This window comes from Colius striatus, chromosome 1, assembly GCF_028858725.1.
Source record: "Colius striatus isolate bColStr4 chromosome 1, bColStr4.1.hap1, whole genome shotgun sequence".
In the NCBI taxonomy this organism is placed as follows: Eukaryota; Metazoa; Chordata; class Aves; order Coliiformes; family Coliidae; genus Colius; species Colius striatus.
In genome coordinates this window covers 68,680,807-68,692,788 of record NC_084759.1, presented here as the reverse complement: position 1 = coordinate 68,692,788, position 11,982 = coordinate 68,680,807, and the positions used below count along the sequence as shown (strand labels likewise).

General features: G+C 43.3%; 1 protein-coding gene and 1 long non-coding RNA gene across 8 annotated transcripts in view; one reads left to right on the top strand and one right to left on the bottom strand.

Moving 5' to 3' along the window:
- Positions 1-3,227: 3,227 nt before the first annotated feature.
- On the bottom strand, positions 3,228-10,817 carry LOC133625465 (uncharacterized). Its single transcript, XR_009818735.1, has 3 exons — positions 10,704-10,817; positions 4,845-4,993; positions 3,228-3,301 (listed from the first exon to the last, which is right to left on the bottom strand). It is a non-coding gene; the product is annotated as an uncharacterized LOC133625465 (long non-coding RNA).
- A 234-nt stretch (positions 10,818-11,051) lies between these two features.
- The window catches only part of HERC2 (HECT and RLD domain containing E3 ubiquitin protein ligase 2), a 109,126-nt gene continuing 108,195 nt past the window's right edge, over positions 11,052-11,982 (top strand). For 5 of the 7 annotated variants that reach the window (XM_061998154.1, XM_061998165.1, XM_061998131.1 and 2 more), the window contains exon 1: positions 11,057-11,150. The gene's annotated coding sequence lies outside the window, so the exon portion shown is untranslated. Of the gene's footprint in view, positions 11,151-11,420; positions 11,505-11,982 lie in introns of those variants that run through there. The other 2 variants (XM_061998140.1, XM_061998147.1) reach the window with 2 other exon arrangements.

Genomic DNA, 11,982 nt, shown 5'->3' with positions numbered 1-11,982 from the left:
GGGCTGCCCTCAGTCCACTCATCCCCCAGCCAGTATTTGTCCTTGGTGTTGCCCTGACCTATGTGCAGAACCTTGTACTTGACCTTGCTGAATTTCATGAAGTTCACATGGGCTCACCTCCCAGGCCTATCAAGGCCCTTCTGCACTGCACCACTGCTTGGAGTCACTGGCAAACTTGCTGAGGGAGCTCTTAATCCCACTGTCCATGTTGTCCACAAAGACATTAAAGAGCTGATCCCAACACCAACCGTCAAGGAACGCCACTTGTAACTGCTCTCCACATGGACATCGAGCTGTTGACTACAGCTAAGCTAATCTAACAAGACTGTTGTATAGATGTAATAGCAGTGAAGTAAGGGAAAGCATCCCTTACAGTCTGTGTTTGTGATCAGTGTAATTTAAACTACATCCAATTCACCAAAATTTAGTCTAGTAATACAGAGGAAGCTGTAAAATAACTGGGACTAAAGTGATTTCCTTTTTGTATTAGAGTGGCGAAATATTAAAGCTTTATCGATGTCCTGATTTGGTACTAAAATGTCACTTGACCAGAGTCAACAGTCAGCAAACTTTTGTTATGTGCAGAGGAATCATAGAATCACACAATGGCAGGGGTTTGAAGAGACCTCTAGAGATCATCTAGTCCAAACTCTCCGCTAAAGCACCTAGATCAGGTCACACAGGAATGCATCCAGGCAAGTTTGAAAGCCTCCAGAGGAGACTCCACATCATCTGGGCAGCCTGTGTCAGTGCTCTCTCACTCTCACAGGAAAGATGTTTCTCCTCGTGTTCTAGTGGAACTTCCTGTGTTCCAGCTTGTGCCCATTACTCCTTGGAGTCCTGTGACTTTCCTTCTTATTTAAAAAAAAAATCACTGCATATTTTTCTTAAAGATCGTTGTAAGAACCAAGACAAGATTTTAATCTCACTACCATCAGTGTAAGTCAATTCTTTCAGCTTTATTATCTGGCTGTAGAATTCACATCACTGTATCTTTTTTTTTTTTGTGTAGTGAATGGAGAGTTGCCTGCAATTCCGAGTGCAATTCCTCCATGCTGCTTTAGGGTGGAATAAGATGCATTTGAGGTGCCTGTCTCTTGTTGCTGACATTAGAAGTAATCCAGAGAACTATCCTGGGATGGATAATAGTAGCCAAAATGAATCCTATTTGTACTTTTCAACAGTGGAAAAATAATTGAAGATCACTTAATCACAAGAAAAACAGTGTGTTTTTGGAGTATTATTTCTGATATTTTTGTATTTTATATGTATAATCCTGGTCACATCTCTCCAATTACATCTATTTATACCGCTGTGAATCAGTTACATTTGATTTGCTCTACATCAGACTTTGTGTCTGCAGTTGTATTTCCCAGGCAGGAAGTAAATACAACTTCAGATTTCAAATGAGATTGCAGCTGTTTGTCCTCAAACAGGAAGGAAGCTTTTATGATTTGAGTACCTCACATAAGTAAAGGTATCTTTTTACCTATGATTTGTTGTTCATAATAACATATTAATAAACAACTTCATTAATGCCAGCCTCAGAGGTAGTTCACTGTAAATGGGACAGGTGGTAAAACTAGATTTACTTTTTGGCTTTGCTTTCAAATGTAGTATATTACCTTTAAGGCCAGCTTGTATTTTCTCAGGTTCTCTTGAGGCCATGTTAGTAAATCGTAGTATCAAAGAAAAAAGAGTATAAATAGGCGTCTGAAAAGTATTTAAAATGCTATTAGTAATTGAGAAGGATGAATGTATAAGCCATAAAGGCTAAAACCTTTAAAAAATATTGCTGTCTCAGATGTTAAAAGTTAGAGTCCATCTGGGACAGAAGCAGTAGGAATCAGACTCTCCAGGTGGTGGTGGAGACAGATATGCATTTGGTGTTTTCATGGTTCAAGCCCATCTGGCAGCAAAGCACCACACAGCCTCTTACTCAATTCCCTCCCCAAACCCCCACCTTCTATAGGATGGTGGAGGACCCAGTGAGATAGAAAGAGAAAGATCACCAAGAGCCCTGTGGATTGAGACAAAGACAAGGAAGGCTCACTGTCAATTGTGTTGCCAGGCAAAATACTTGACTTCAGGAAGAAAACAAGAACAGCTTAATCTACCATCAACTAGCAATAGAACAGACAGAAAGCAAAAATGGAGCAGGATTATGAGAAAAATTACAACCAGAACCTTAAGGTCTCCTTCCCCTACCTCTCCCCTCTTTCTAGGCTTAGCTTCCTGCTCCCAATATCTCTACCTCCTGCCCCTCAGCAGGGGCAACATTCTGCTCCAACACCACTGCCCAACAGAGTGATGGCCCCTCTGGGCACTGCCATGTGGCCCTCCATGAACTGCCAACACATCTCAGCTCCATCATTACCCTCCATGTGTGTCAAGAGGACAGCTGCCATATTACCATGAGATGCAAGGGAGTCTCTGCTTCAGCACACCTCAACTCCCCTCTTTCAGCTTCATCTTCTTAAAAGTGATCATGGAGGTGCCCAATTGGCTCAGGCCCAGAAGTGGGTCTGACTTAGAGCTGTGAAAAGTTTTGAGCAACTTCTTGCAGGAGCCACCGTTACAGCCCCTTCCCGTTACCAGAAATGGCTCCACACAAACCCAACACAGTGTTTTGAAATGCATCCCAGGATGCCATCGGCCTTCTTGGCCACGAGGGCACATTGCTGGCTCATGGTTAGTTTATTGTCAACCAGGACTTCCAGGTATCTCTCTGCAGAGCTGCTCTCCAGCAAGTCAATCCCCAGCCTGTACTGGTGCATGGGGTTGTTCCTTCCCAGATGCAGGACTCTGCATTTGTCCTTGTTGAACCTCATGAGGTTCCTCTCTGCCCAACTCTCCAGCCGGTGGAGATCCTGCTGAATGGGAGCACAGTCTGCCGGGGAATCAGCCAGTCCTCCCAGTTTGGTGTCATCAGGGAACTTGCTGAGGGTACACTCTGTCCCCTCTTCCAGGTCGTTGATGAAGATGTTGAACAAGACTGGCCCCAGAATCGATCCCTGTGGAACTCCACAGAAGAAGTGGTGCTTGAAGATCAACCAGCTCTCTTGGGCACTTTTGCCTTCTAGGATCTTATCCCATGAGATGCCTCCAAGCAGGTCTTTGAAGAGGCCAAAGTTGGCTCACCTGAAATCCAGGGTCACGGTCCTGCTTTGTATCCTGCATCTTCCACACAGGATCTTGAACTGTCTCATGTCATGATCACTGCAGCCAAGGTTGCCTCCAACCTTCACATTCCGAACCAGGCCCTCCTTATATTACGTGATTCTCAAGCATAAAATAGTTTCTGAAATTGAAGTAAGTGATGTGGGGGTTGAAGCAGAAGAGATGGAAAACCTCCCTTTATAAATGGGCATGTTTGAGAAACACAGCAGAAATATTCCATAGCTGTTTGTAAACATCTGTTGAAAGGGAGCTGTGGACAGTTGCCTGATTCATAAGCCAAGCAGATTGATGGTGATTTCAGCTGGGGCTCATTTTACATATGAAGGACAGACCTAATAATTTGTCTTGATTCTACTTCCTCCTTCCCCTGCCTCGGCTATTATCCCTTGGCTCGTCATGCTTTGACCAACCTGTCCTTGACCTTTCAATTCTGCTGCTAATGCCTCTTCCAATACTCTGAAGCAAGAACAAAACATGGCACAAGCCCAACTTGTTCTAACTTTTTTTCAAGTAAGTTTTTTTTCCCTTACAAAGCATTTTTGTTTGAAAGGATACCATATGGCTCTAGGTTAACAAATCCTTTCTAGAAACACTGCTTCCTTTCTTGCTTAAATGAGTAAAGATTCCTATCAGCATTCATAAAGTGTTTCCCTATATATTAAGCAATGTATAAAAGCTAAAGCATTTTTGGCCACCTTCCAGGCATTAGGAGAAACTCAATACTTGTTAGCTTCTAAATGGAAAGAATTAAAATTAGCATTATGCTTCCTTCTTCTATATTAGATTTTTCTCATACTCTGATTGTTGGCTAAAGGATACTGTTCCCATCTCTGCCTAGTAAAGTTTCCTCGTACTGCATCCACCTACCCTAACTAAAGGGCATAAGACTTTTATTTCAGAGATGTAATGGATGTTATGCTTTTCTCATTTTGCCAAATAATTTTCATTTTGTTTCTAAGTTCTTCTGCAATGAGCTATGCTTTGCATAATAATGTGGGGAAAACCCCGCAACATTCCTGTTTCTGTACTTAAACTCAAACTCCGAAATGTTTTTACTGCCCAAAGTGCCTGCTAAACATCCCTCCATCATGTTAAGTGATTGTGAAGCATGTTGCAGTGCCCACTGATGGGTTAATTTGTAAATGTTAACTAGGCAGCTAGCCTCCTGTTAAGATCTTTAAATAATAATAATTTATTTGCAGATTAGTATGATAATATAGCATCATTCTGCCCTCAATATATAGGTTACTATAACAGTGAGGATATATTTCAATTTCCAGCATAATAGCATGCTGATTTTTACAACCCTTAGCATTGCCTTGATGTTTGAGTGTATTTTAAAATTCTACCTTGATCATTTCACAAATCTATTATTTGTAGGTGAGCAGTTTTATGAGCGTAGCTTAGTACCGTAATATATCTTTAGGTGCTGTTACCAGCAAATCTTACACAGAGTATTTATCTAATTGAAAGGGCCTTTTAAATGCAAAGATTTTCTGCTTGGCTTTAAGCTAATAATTGTATTTAATTTGAAAATGATAGAGAGCTTCTGCAGGTTGCCACTTTTAAGTCTATGGAATATAGATATTTTTCCATCTGAATTTCTGACATCTCCCTTACTGTATATGAAAAGCTTTTAATTTCAACAGGTTTGTAGTGCATACCTGAATATTTATGTAGTGTTTATTTCCAAAGTCTCCTGAAGATCTGTCTAGTGAACACACTCAAGCTGGCATCTCCACAGCTGCTTTGCAAATCGGAGAGCAACATCCATCTCAAATATTTTATGAAGAGATAATTTTGAATTGATGATCTAAAGAAATAATAGGAACAGTCATAGTGAATTCACGATTGTTGCTGAGTTCAGAGATGCAGACTGAAATCACATCAGGCTGGTTTGGGTTGTAAAGCAAGAGACTTCTTGGACAGAATGGAAGACATAGCCTGGAAAGCAAGCTTTGGGGATTGCATTTTTCTGGGAGACTAAAAACTAGTGTCGTTGGCACTGAATGAGTAAAATGAAGGATATATGAGGATGACTATCCAAGCTTAATGAAGTTAATGAAAATTATTGCATGCTTTAGCAAGGACTGGATTAACTCTAATTTTAAAAATAATTAACTATGCACAAATGTAATTAACAATGGATTCTAATCAGCTATCTGTGGAAACTGTGGCTTCATTGTGACAGATTTCGGTTGCTCCATCCTTTTGGGTTTTTTTTTCAGTTCCCTGTACTCTGAATTGCTTTTCTAACACCACCTCTGCAATTGAGTTGTGTCAGCTCTACTATATACTGTGATTCACACAAGACTGTTTTCCCAAAGAAAACTTGTCACAAGAGAAGAAATTGTTGAAATTTTGGTTGTAAGTAATATTTATCATTGAAAACCAGGGTAAAAAAAAAAAAGTCAGGGAGCAGTTAATATAATTCTATTTAATAGAGGAACAATACACTTTCTGTGCTAAATCATGTATGTAACACTGCCCAGTAAAGGTAGGAATGAAATCAGCTTGGAAGTGTGGATAAACGTCAGGAGTATAGGTTGGAACAGAGATATATTAGAGAAAAAGATGAGAAGTAGCAGGGCTGTTACCACTGAAATCAAGAAAGGAGCAGAAACCCATGCATAGAGACAGATTTTGTTTCATTGTCCTGAGGAGGCATGAGGAAAGAGGATTAGGATACTGATTGCAAGAGGCTTTGGTTATTGAACTTGGAAGCTGCTTTCTTTGTTTGGGTGTTCTTCTCCTCATTTAAATAATAATTATTTGTTAATAAAAATATCTAGTAGAAAGTACCATTGTGACTCTTTGAAAATACTAGTTCATGTAGAAAGGAGGAGAATCCTCTTACGTCCTTACTGTCCTGTTTTCCCCCAGTAGAAAGCACTGGTATGTCATAATAATACATATTGACCAATTTGAACTGATGGCACATAAGACAATAAAGAAATAATGGGCCTCATAGTGAGCTTTTAATTGCACAAAACTGAAATTTTGGCCAATACTTCAGAGAATATTAAAATAATAAAGGCTAATTATAGAAGTTTCTTACTTTCTTTGTGAAAGACTTCATCACTGAGCAGTATATCAGGAAATTCTTCAAGACTTGCTTTAAGCCCAGAGTGCAGTGGAATTTGCATTTTGTGTATAATAATACACAAAGGCTTCCAAACTCAGTGGGAGAGCTCAACACAAATGGCTCTTGAAAAAAATTACAAACAAAAAAGGCATTGTCTTGTAGTGAACAGATAGGCACTGCTTTTACAGAGATGGCTTTGTGTCCTATTTGCATGCATAACGGTTACTGATATTCACTAATGAGAGAAAAAAATGACCCACATTTCATTGCTGAAATAACCAGAATGGATTCCTTAGAGCTTAAACATTTAAAAGAATTATTAATTAGTCAAGATTTCATATTACACCTAGGAGGCCTGCATATATGACTAGATACTATTTTTGTGTAAACATATACTTGTACATTTTTGGTCCTTTATCATTAAAAACAGTTCTCACCACCTGTTTGTTGGCTCTTCAGGTTTTGGATTTAGTTACTGACAATGCAGTTGCCTCCAGTTTTGAGATAGATCTTGTCAATACCATTGTCGTAAGTGAAATACAAAGAAATATGGTGCTGCCCAGATATTTCTCTTCCTTCTGCCTGTTCTGCTTTACATTACTGTGTTAGTTTTATTTTATTCATCTAGTGTCTGTTCTTTTCCACTTCCTTAGCCTGACAGTTCTACAAATTGGCACTGCAGGGACGTGAGAGGAAGGCACTGTTGATGCTATCAACCTTATGTTCTTCAGCCTTACATGGTTTACACAGATCCCATGTGCACCATCATCCTCCTTTTCCTCTACATCTTGCACCACTACAGTGTCTCGTCTCTTGGAAAAGCTAGTATGGCCTCTTCAACAGATTTATATGAAAAGAGAGATCACCTGCCCAGAGGCCAGACTTTTTTTGGAGCGCTCTGTATTGTTTTTAGGTGTTCCAAGAGGTGGATCAGAAAATGTGACCTCATGGTTTGAGTGTGCCTCTGTTTTTGATGTATTTACTTTTTGCTTTAATCTATAATAATGATTTGACCATACGCCTAGAAATGGATCCATGAAAATAACTGTGTCTGTCCATAGAAGCCTGATTTTTCCATGTCCAGACATTTCTCTGGAAGAAGCAAGAGAGATGTCTGAGTGTTTGCACAGACTTGCAGTGAAAGCAAAGAGCTGAACTTTCACCTCACTAGCACTCTGCCCTGCAGCTTCTGAGGATGTCACTGTCTCCAAGGCAGGGCCATTAGATCCACTTACTGATTTTCGTGGGTGTAAAGTAGATTTCTTAAACAAGCTGGGACACAAAGGATGGTGTCTACAGAACTGATTGCAAGATCATATAACCTTGCTTTAAGATGGAAAAATGCATCAGAAGAATGAAGCTCAAGGCTTGGAGTGGTAACACTTCAACTGTTTGGTGTGGACTTGCCTTCTGAAGTCTGTTAGACATTTGTTACCTTGGTCAGACTGAAGTGAAACAATGTGCCATTGTTATTTAAATAACTTCAGAATAACAGTGATCAGTGATCGATGGACTTAATACTGCAAATATTGTGTATAAAGACAAACTTAACTTCAAGGTCGAGAGTTCTTTAATTGTCTGGGTTTTTTTTCTTTTTTTCTAAAAAGAAAATTATTATTAATAATGTTATAAGAGTACTTATTCATGTTACTCTACCAGACATACTTTTCTCTCAGGAAAATTTGGTGGGTACATATTTTTGTAAATGAGAATGCCATTTGAAATTGCACCACGCTATTACATTGCATTTCAAATGCAAACCAAAATTATTCATCAGAAGTGAAATCTAAATCTGGAAATACAAAATAATCCATAAATTCTTCAGAAGAATATCTAGCTTCAAATTTCCATGGTTACTGCACCCAAATATGTTTGGATTTTTGTTGGAGCGAGTGCATACCTACTAATTGGGCCAGTGATTCAAGTCTAACAAGTTAGCTAGTTGTGCACTCTTCAAATTATTCACACCAAGTGCCAGCAAAAGTCTATTGCCATTTGTTCTGTAATGAAAGTAAGAAAACTCTCTGAAACAAATGCAAATTGTCTAAAGATACTCCTCTAGGAGAACCAAATGAAAAATGGTGGTGAATGTTGTACATGCAGAGTATCTCATTTATATCTGACTTGCAAATCATTTAAGCAAGGAGTAGGCACAATCAGCAGGCACTGCAGTTTCTTAAGAATTCCTTTTGGCTTGGGCTCCATGCATTCTAAAGTAGTTTTTGTTCTTACTTGGGAATATGACAGTATGACTGTTTTCATGGAATTATGAAATGCTGTGGTTTAGAAGAAACCTTCAAAGATCATCTAGTTCAACACCCTCACCGTGGGCTGGGACATATTTCACTAGATCGGGTTGCTTGAAGCCCCATCCAACCTGGCCTTGAGTACTTCCCATGAAGGAGCATCCATAACTTTAGTTTTTCAGGCACTTCAGAAATTTTGTACAGTGTTTTACTTGCAGTGACCACTGCATCTTGATCCAAGAGAGGTCTGTGGTGCGAGGCTAAGTGGTTAGGTCATAGCTGCATTTGCTACTTTGAAAATAAACCCAGGAGAATCAAATTCACTGTATTTTATTACAATGCTTCTTACGTAATAACAAAGTGGTGTGTATTTTTGCCTAAATGCCAGCAAATGATATCAATTCTGTTTGAATTTCATTGACATTCAGTCTGTGACTTCGTATCAGCCAAAGTCAATCACGGTTCCGTCTGCTAAGCCATGCTCCAACCTTCCTAATTCCTTAAGTCCCGGGGAACTCGGATCTAAGCATTGTGAGCAACTGGCACTGCGGGATGAACCGAACGCCGGGTTAAGGCGCCCGATGCCGACGCTCATCAGAGCCCAGAAAAGGTGTTGGTTGATGAACTTTTGGTTCATTTGAATTTCAAACTACTGGTATATTTCATAATTCTCAACAAACTTAGGGTGAGTATTTGCCACAGTGCACTCTCACTTGGGCCATCAAGTTGCAAATCAAGTAGCTCCAGATTGCTGTCATCACCCACCATTAGCAAGTTCCTTCTTTTTACCCCAGCATCTCTCTTCCCGTGTGTCCAGTGGCATTATTTCCTCATTTCTAGCCTTGACCCTATCAGACAGATTCTGCCATTTTGTTTGCTTCTGAACTACTGATTTCTGACCTTTGTGCTCTAAAATATTTAACATAATCAAAGAACCACTTCAGTTGGAAAAGATCTTTATGATCAAGCCCACCACTAAATCATGTCCCTCGGCACCTCATCTATATGTCTTTTAAATATCTCCAGGGATGGTGACTTCATCACCTCCCTGGGCAGCCTGTGCCAGTATCTAACATCCCTCTTAATGAAAAAGCTCTTTCTCATGTGCAATCTAAACCTCCTCTGGCACAACTTGAGGCCATTTTCTCTTGTCCTATCACTCCTAACTGGGGAGAAGAGACTGACCTCCATCTCCCTACAATCCCATTTTAGGTAGTTGTAGAGAGTGCTTACGTCTCCCCCCACCCTCTTCATCTCTAGGCTAAACACTCCCAGCTCCCTCAGCCACTCCTCATCAGACCTGTTATCCAGACTCTTCAACAGCTTTGTTGCCCACTTCTGGGCAACGCTCCAGCACCTCAATGTCCTTCTTGTAGTGAGAAGCCTAGAACTCAACACAGCACTCAAGTGCGACCTCACCAGCACTGAGTGCATTTAAGAAGTTTCTCTTTTTTACGAAATGCACTTCACAGTACAGTTCACATATGGTCCTAAAGTGACTTTAAAAAAAACAAACCCTCTTTCTTTCTCATAGAATGGTAGGGGTTGGAAGGGACCTTTAGAGATCATCTAGTCCATCCCCTCTCCAGAAGCAGGTCAACCTAGATTAGGTCGCATAGGAACGTGTCCAGGCAGGTCTCGAAGACCTCCAAGGAAGGAGACTCCACACCCTCCCTGGGCAGCCTGTGCCAGGGCTCTCTCACCTGAACAGTAAAACAGTTTTTTCTTAAATGGAACTTTCTGTGTTCCAGCTTCATCCCATTACTCCTTCTCCTGTTGCTAGATACAACAGAAAAAAGGGATGCCCCAATCTCCTGATACCCATCATTTAGATATTTTTAAATATTAATAAGATCCCCACTTAGTCTCCTCTTTTCTAGACTAAACAGCCCCAGTTCCCACAGCCTTTCCTCATAAGGAAGATGCTCCAGTCCCCTGATCATCTTGGTGGCCCTGTGCTGGACTCTCTCCAAGAAGTTCCCTGTCCCTCTTGAGCTGAGGAGCCCAGAACTGGACACAGGACTCCAGACGAGGCCTCACCAGGGCACAGTAGAGGGGGAGCAGAACCTCCCTTGACCTGCTGGCCACACTCTTCTTGATGCATCCCAGGATGCCATTGGCCTTCTTGGCTACTAGAGCACATTGCTGGCTCATGTTTAGTTTACTATCAATCAGGACTCCCTGCGTCCTACCTAAAAGGATGGTTTGTTTCTTCTTCTTAAAGGCTCCGTTTCAGCTGCGTTCGCGGGGCTGCTGTCAGTAGCCCCTGCCCACCTCGCAGCCATGCCGCCCGCCGCGACCCGTCCTAGCGCAGCCCAGCCCCCGGCCGCTCTCCGCTAGCTTCCACTCCCCTGTGGCCCGCTCCGGGACAGGATGTCCCGCCTCCCGTTCCTCGTCTGATTGGTCGAGAGCTTTGCTGGCGTACTGAGGGGCTGAGCCGCGAATTGGCCGAGTTTCCCCTACCTCCCGGACCGAGGCAGGGAGGGACCGGCGAGCGGTTCTGCCGGTGGAGGGGCGGGGGGTGGGGTGGGTGGAGAGCGGGCGAGGGAAGGAGGGGCGAGGATTAGCCAGGGCCGAACGGGCGGCGGTAGGACGAGGCGAGGCAAGGTGCGAGGAGCCGCCGTCGTCCCGGACGGCCGGTGGGTGCGAGGGAGCCTGGCGTGTCCCGACGTCTCCATCTGGCTTGGCGGGGAGGCGGAGGGGTGGGAGGGGGTAGACGGCCGCACTGGGGGTGGGCCGCGGTGGGCGGGCGCGCTCGGCTTCGGGTCTATCGGCGCGGGGAGAGGAGCCCCCCCCTTACTTCCTCGCCCCGCGCGAGGGGCGGCGCGGCGCGGTGGTACGCGGCGCGCAGCCCGCACCGTGTGCAGCGACCCCTGCCCAGGCGGCGCCTTTCCCCCGCCCCTCTCCTCCCCTCCCTTCCTGCCCGGGGCCCCTCAGCCCAGCGAGGTCTCGGCGACACCCGCCCCGCGACTCTCTCCCCAGGGCTGGCTGAGGTGGGTTAGGACTGAGGCTCGTGACCGTAGCGGGTGGTGACAGCGGGCCGTGAAGACGGGGGCGCCGGGGATGCGCTCCGGAGAGGGGGCCGTGCGGCGAGGTGTAGCCCTAGGGCCTCGGCCGCCGCTGCCAGGGAGGAGGGGGTGCGGGTGACCCTGATAATCGCTTTATGTTGGCCTGCGGCTTGCGTAATCTGCGATCAATTATTTATTTCATGCACCACTTATGGGTCTGAGGGGCAGCGTTAGGCCTCTGATGTAGCTCAGTGCAGCAGAAGGGAGGCCTCTTCCTTCCACGGTCATTACAGGGGAGGGGGGTGGGGGATTTTTTTGGGTTTAGATAGTGTTCATAATGTGTGTTCATCTCCCTGTGCAATTTCAGGGGCTGTGATGTTCTTATTTTAAAGATCGGATGGAAGCCACCCTAGTCTGGACAAAAAAAAAAAAAAAAAAAAAAGCTTGTGTGGTTTATTTCTTG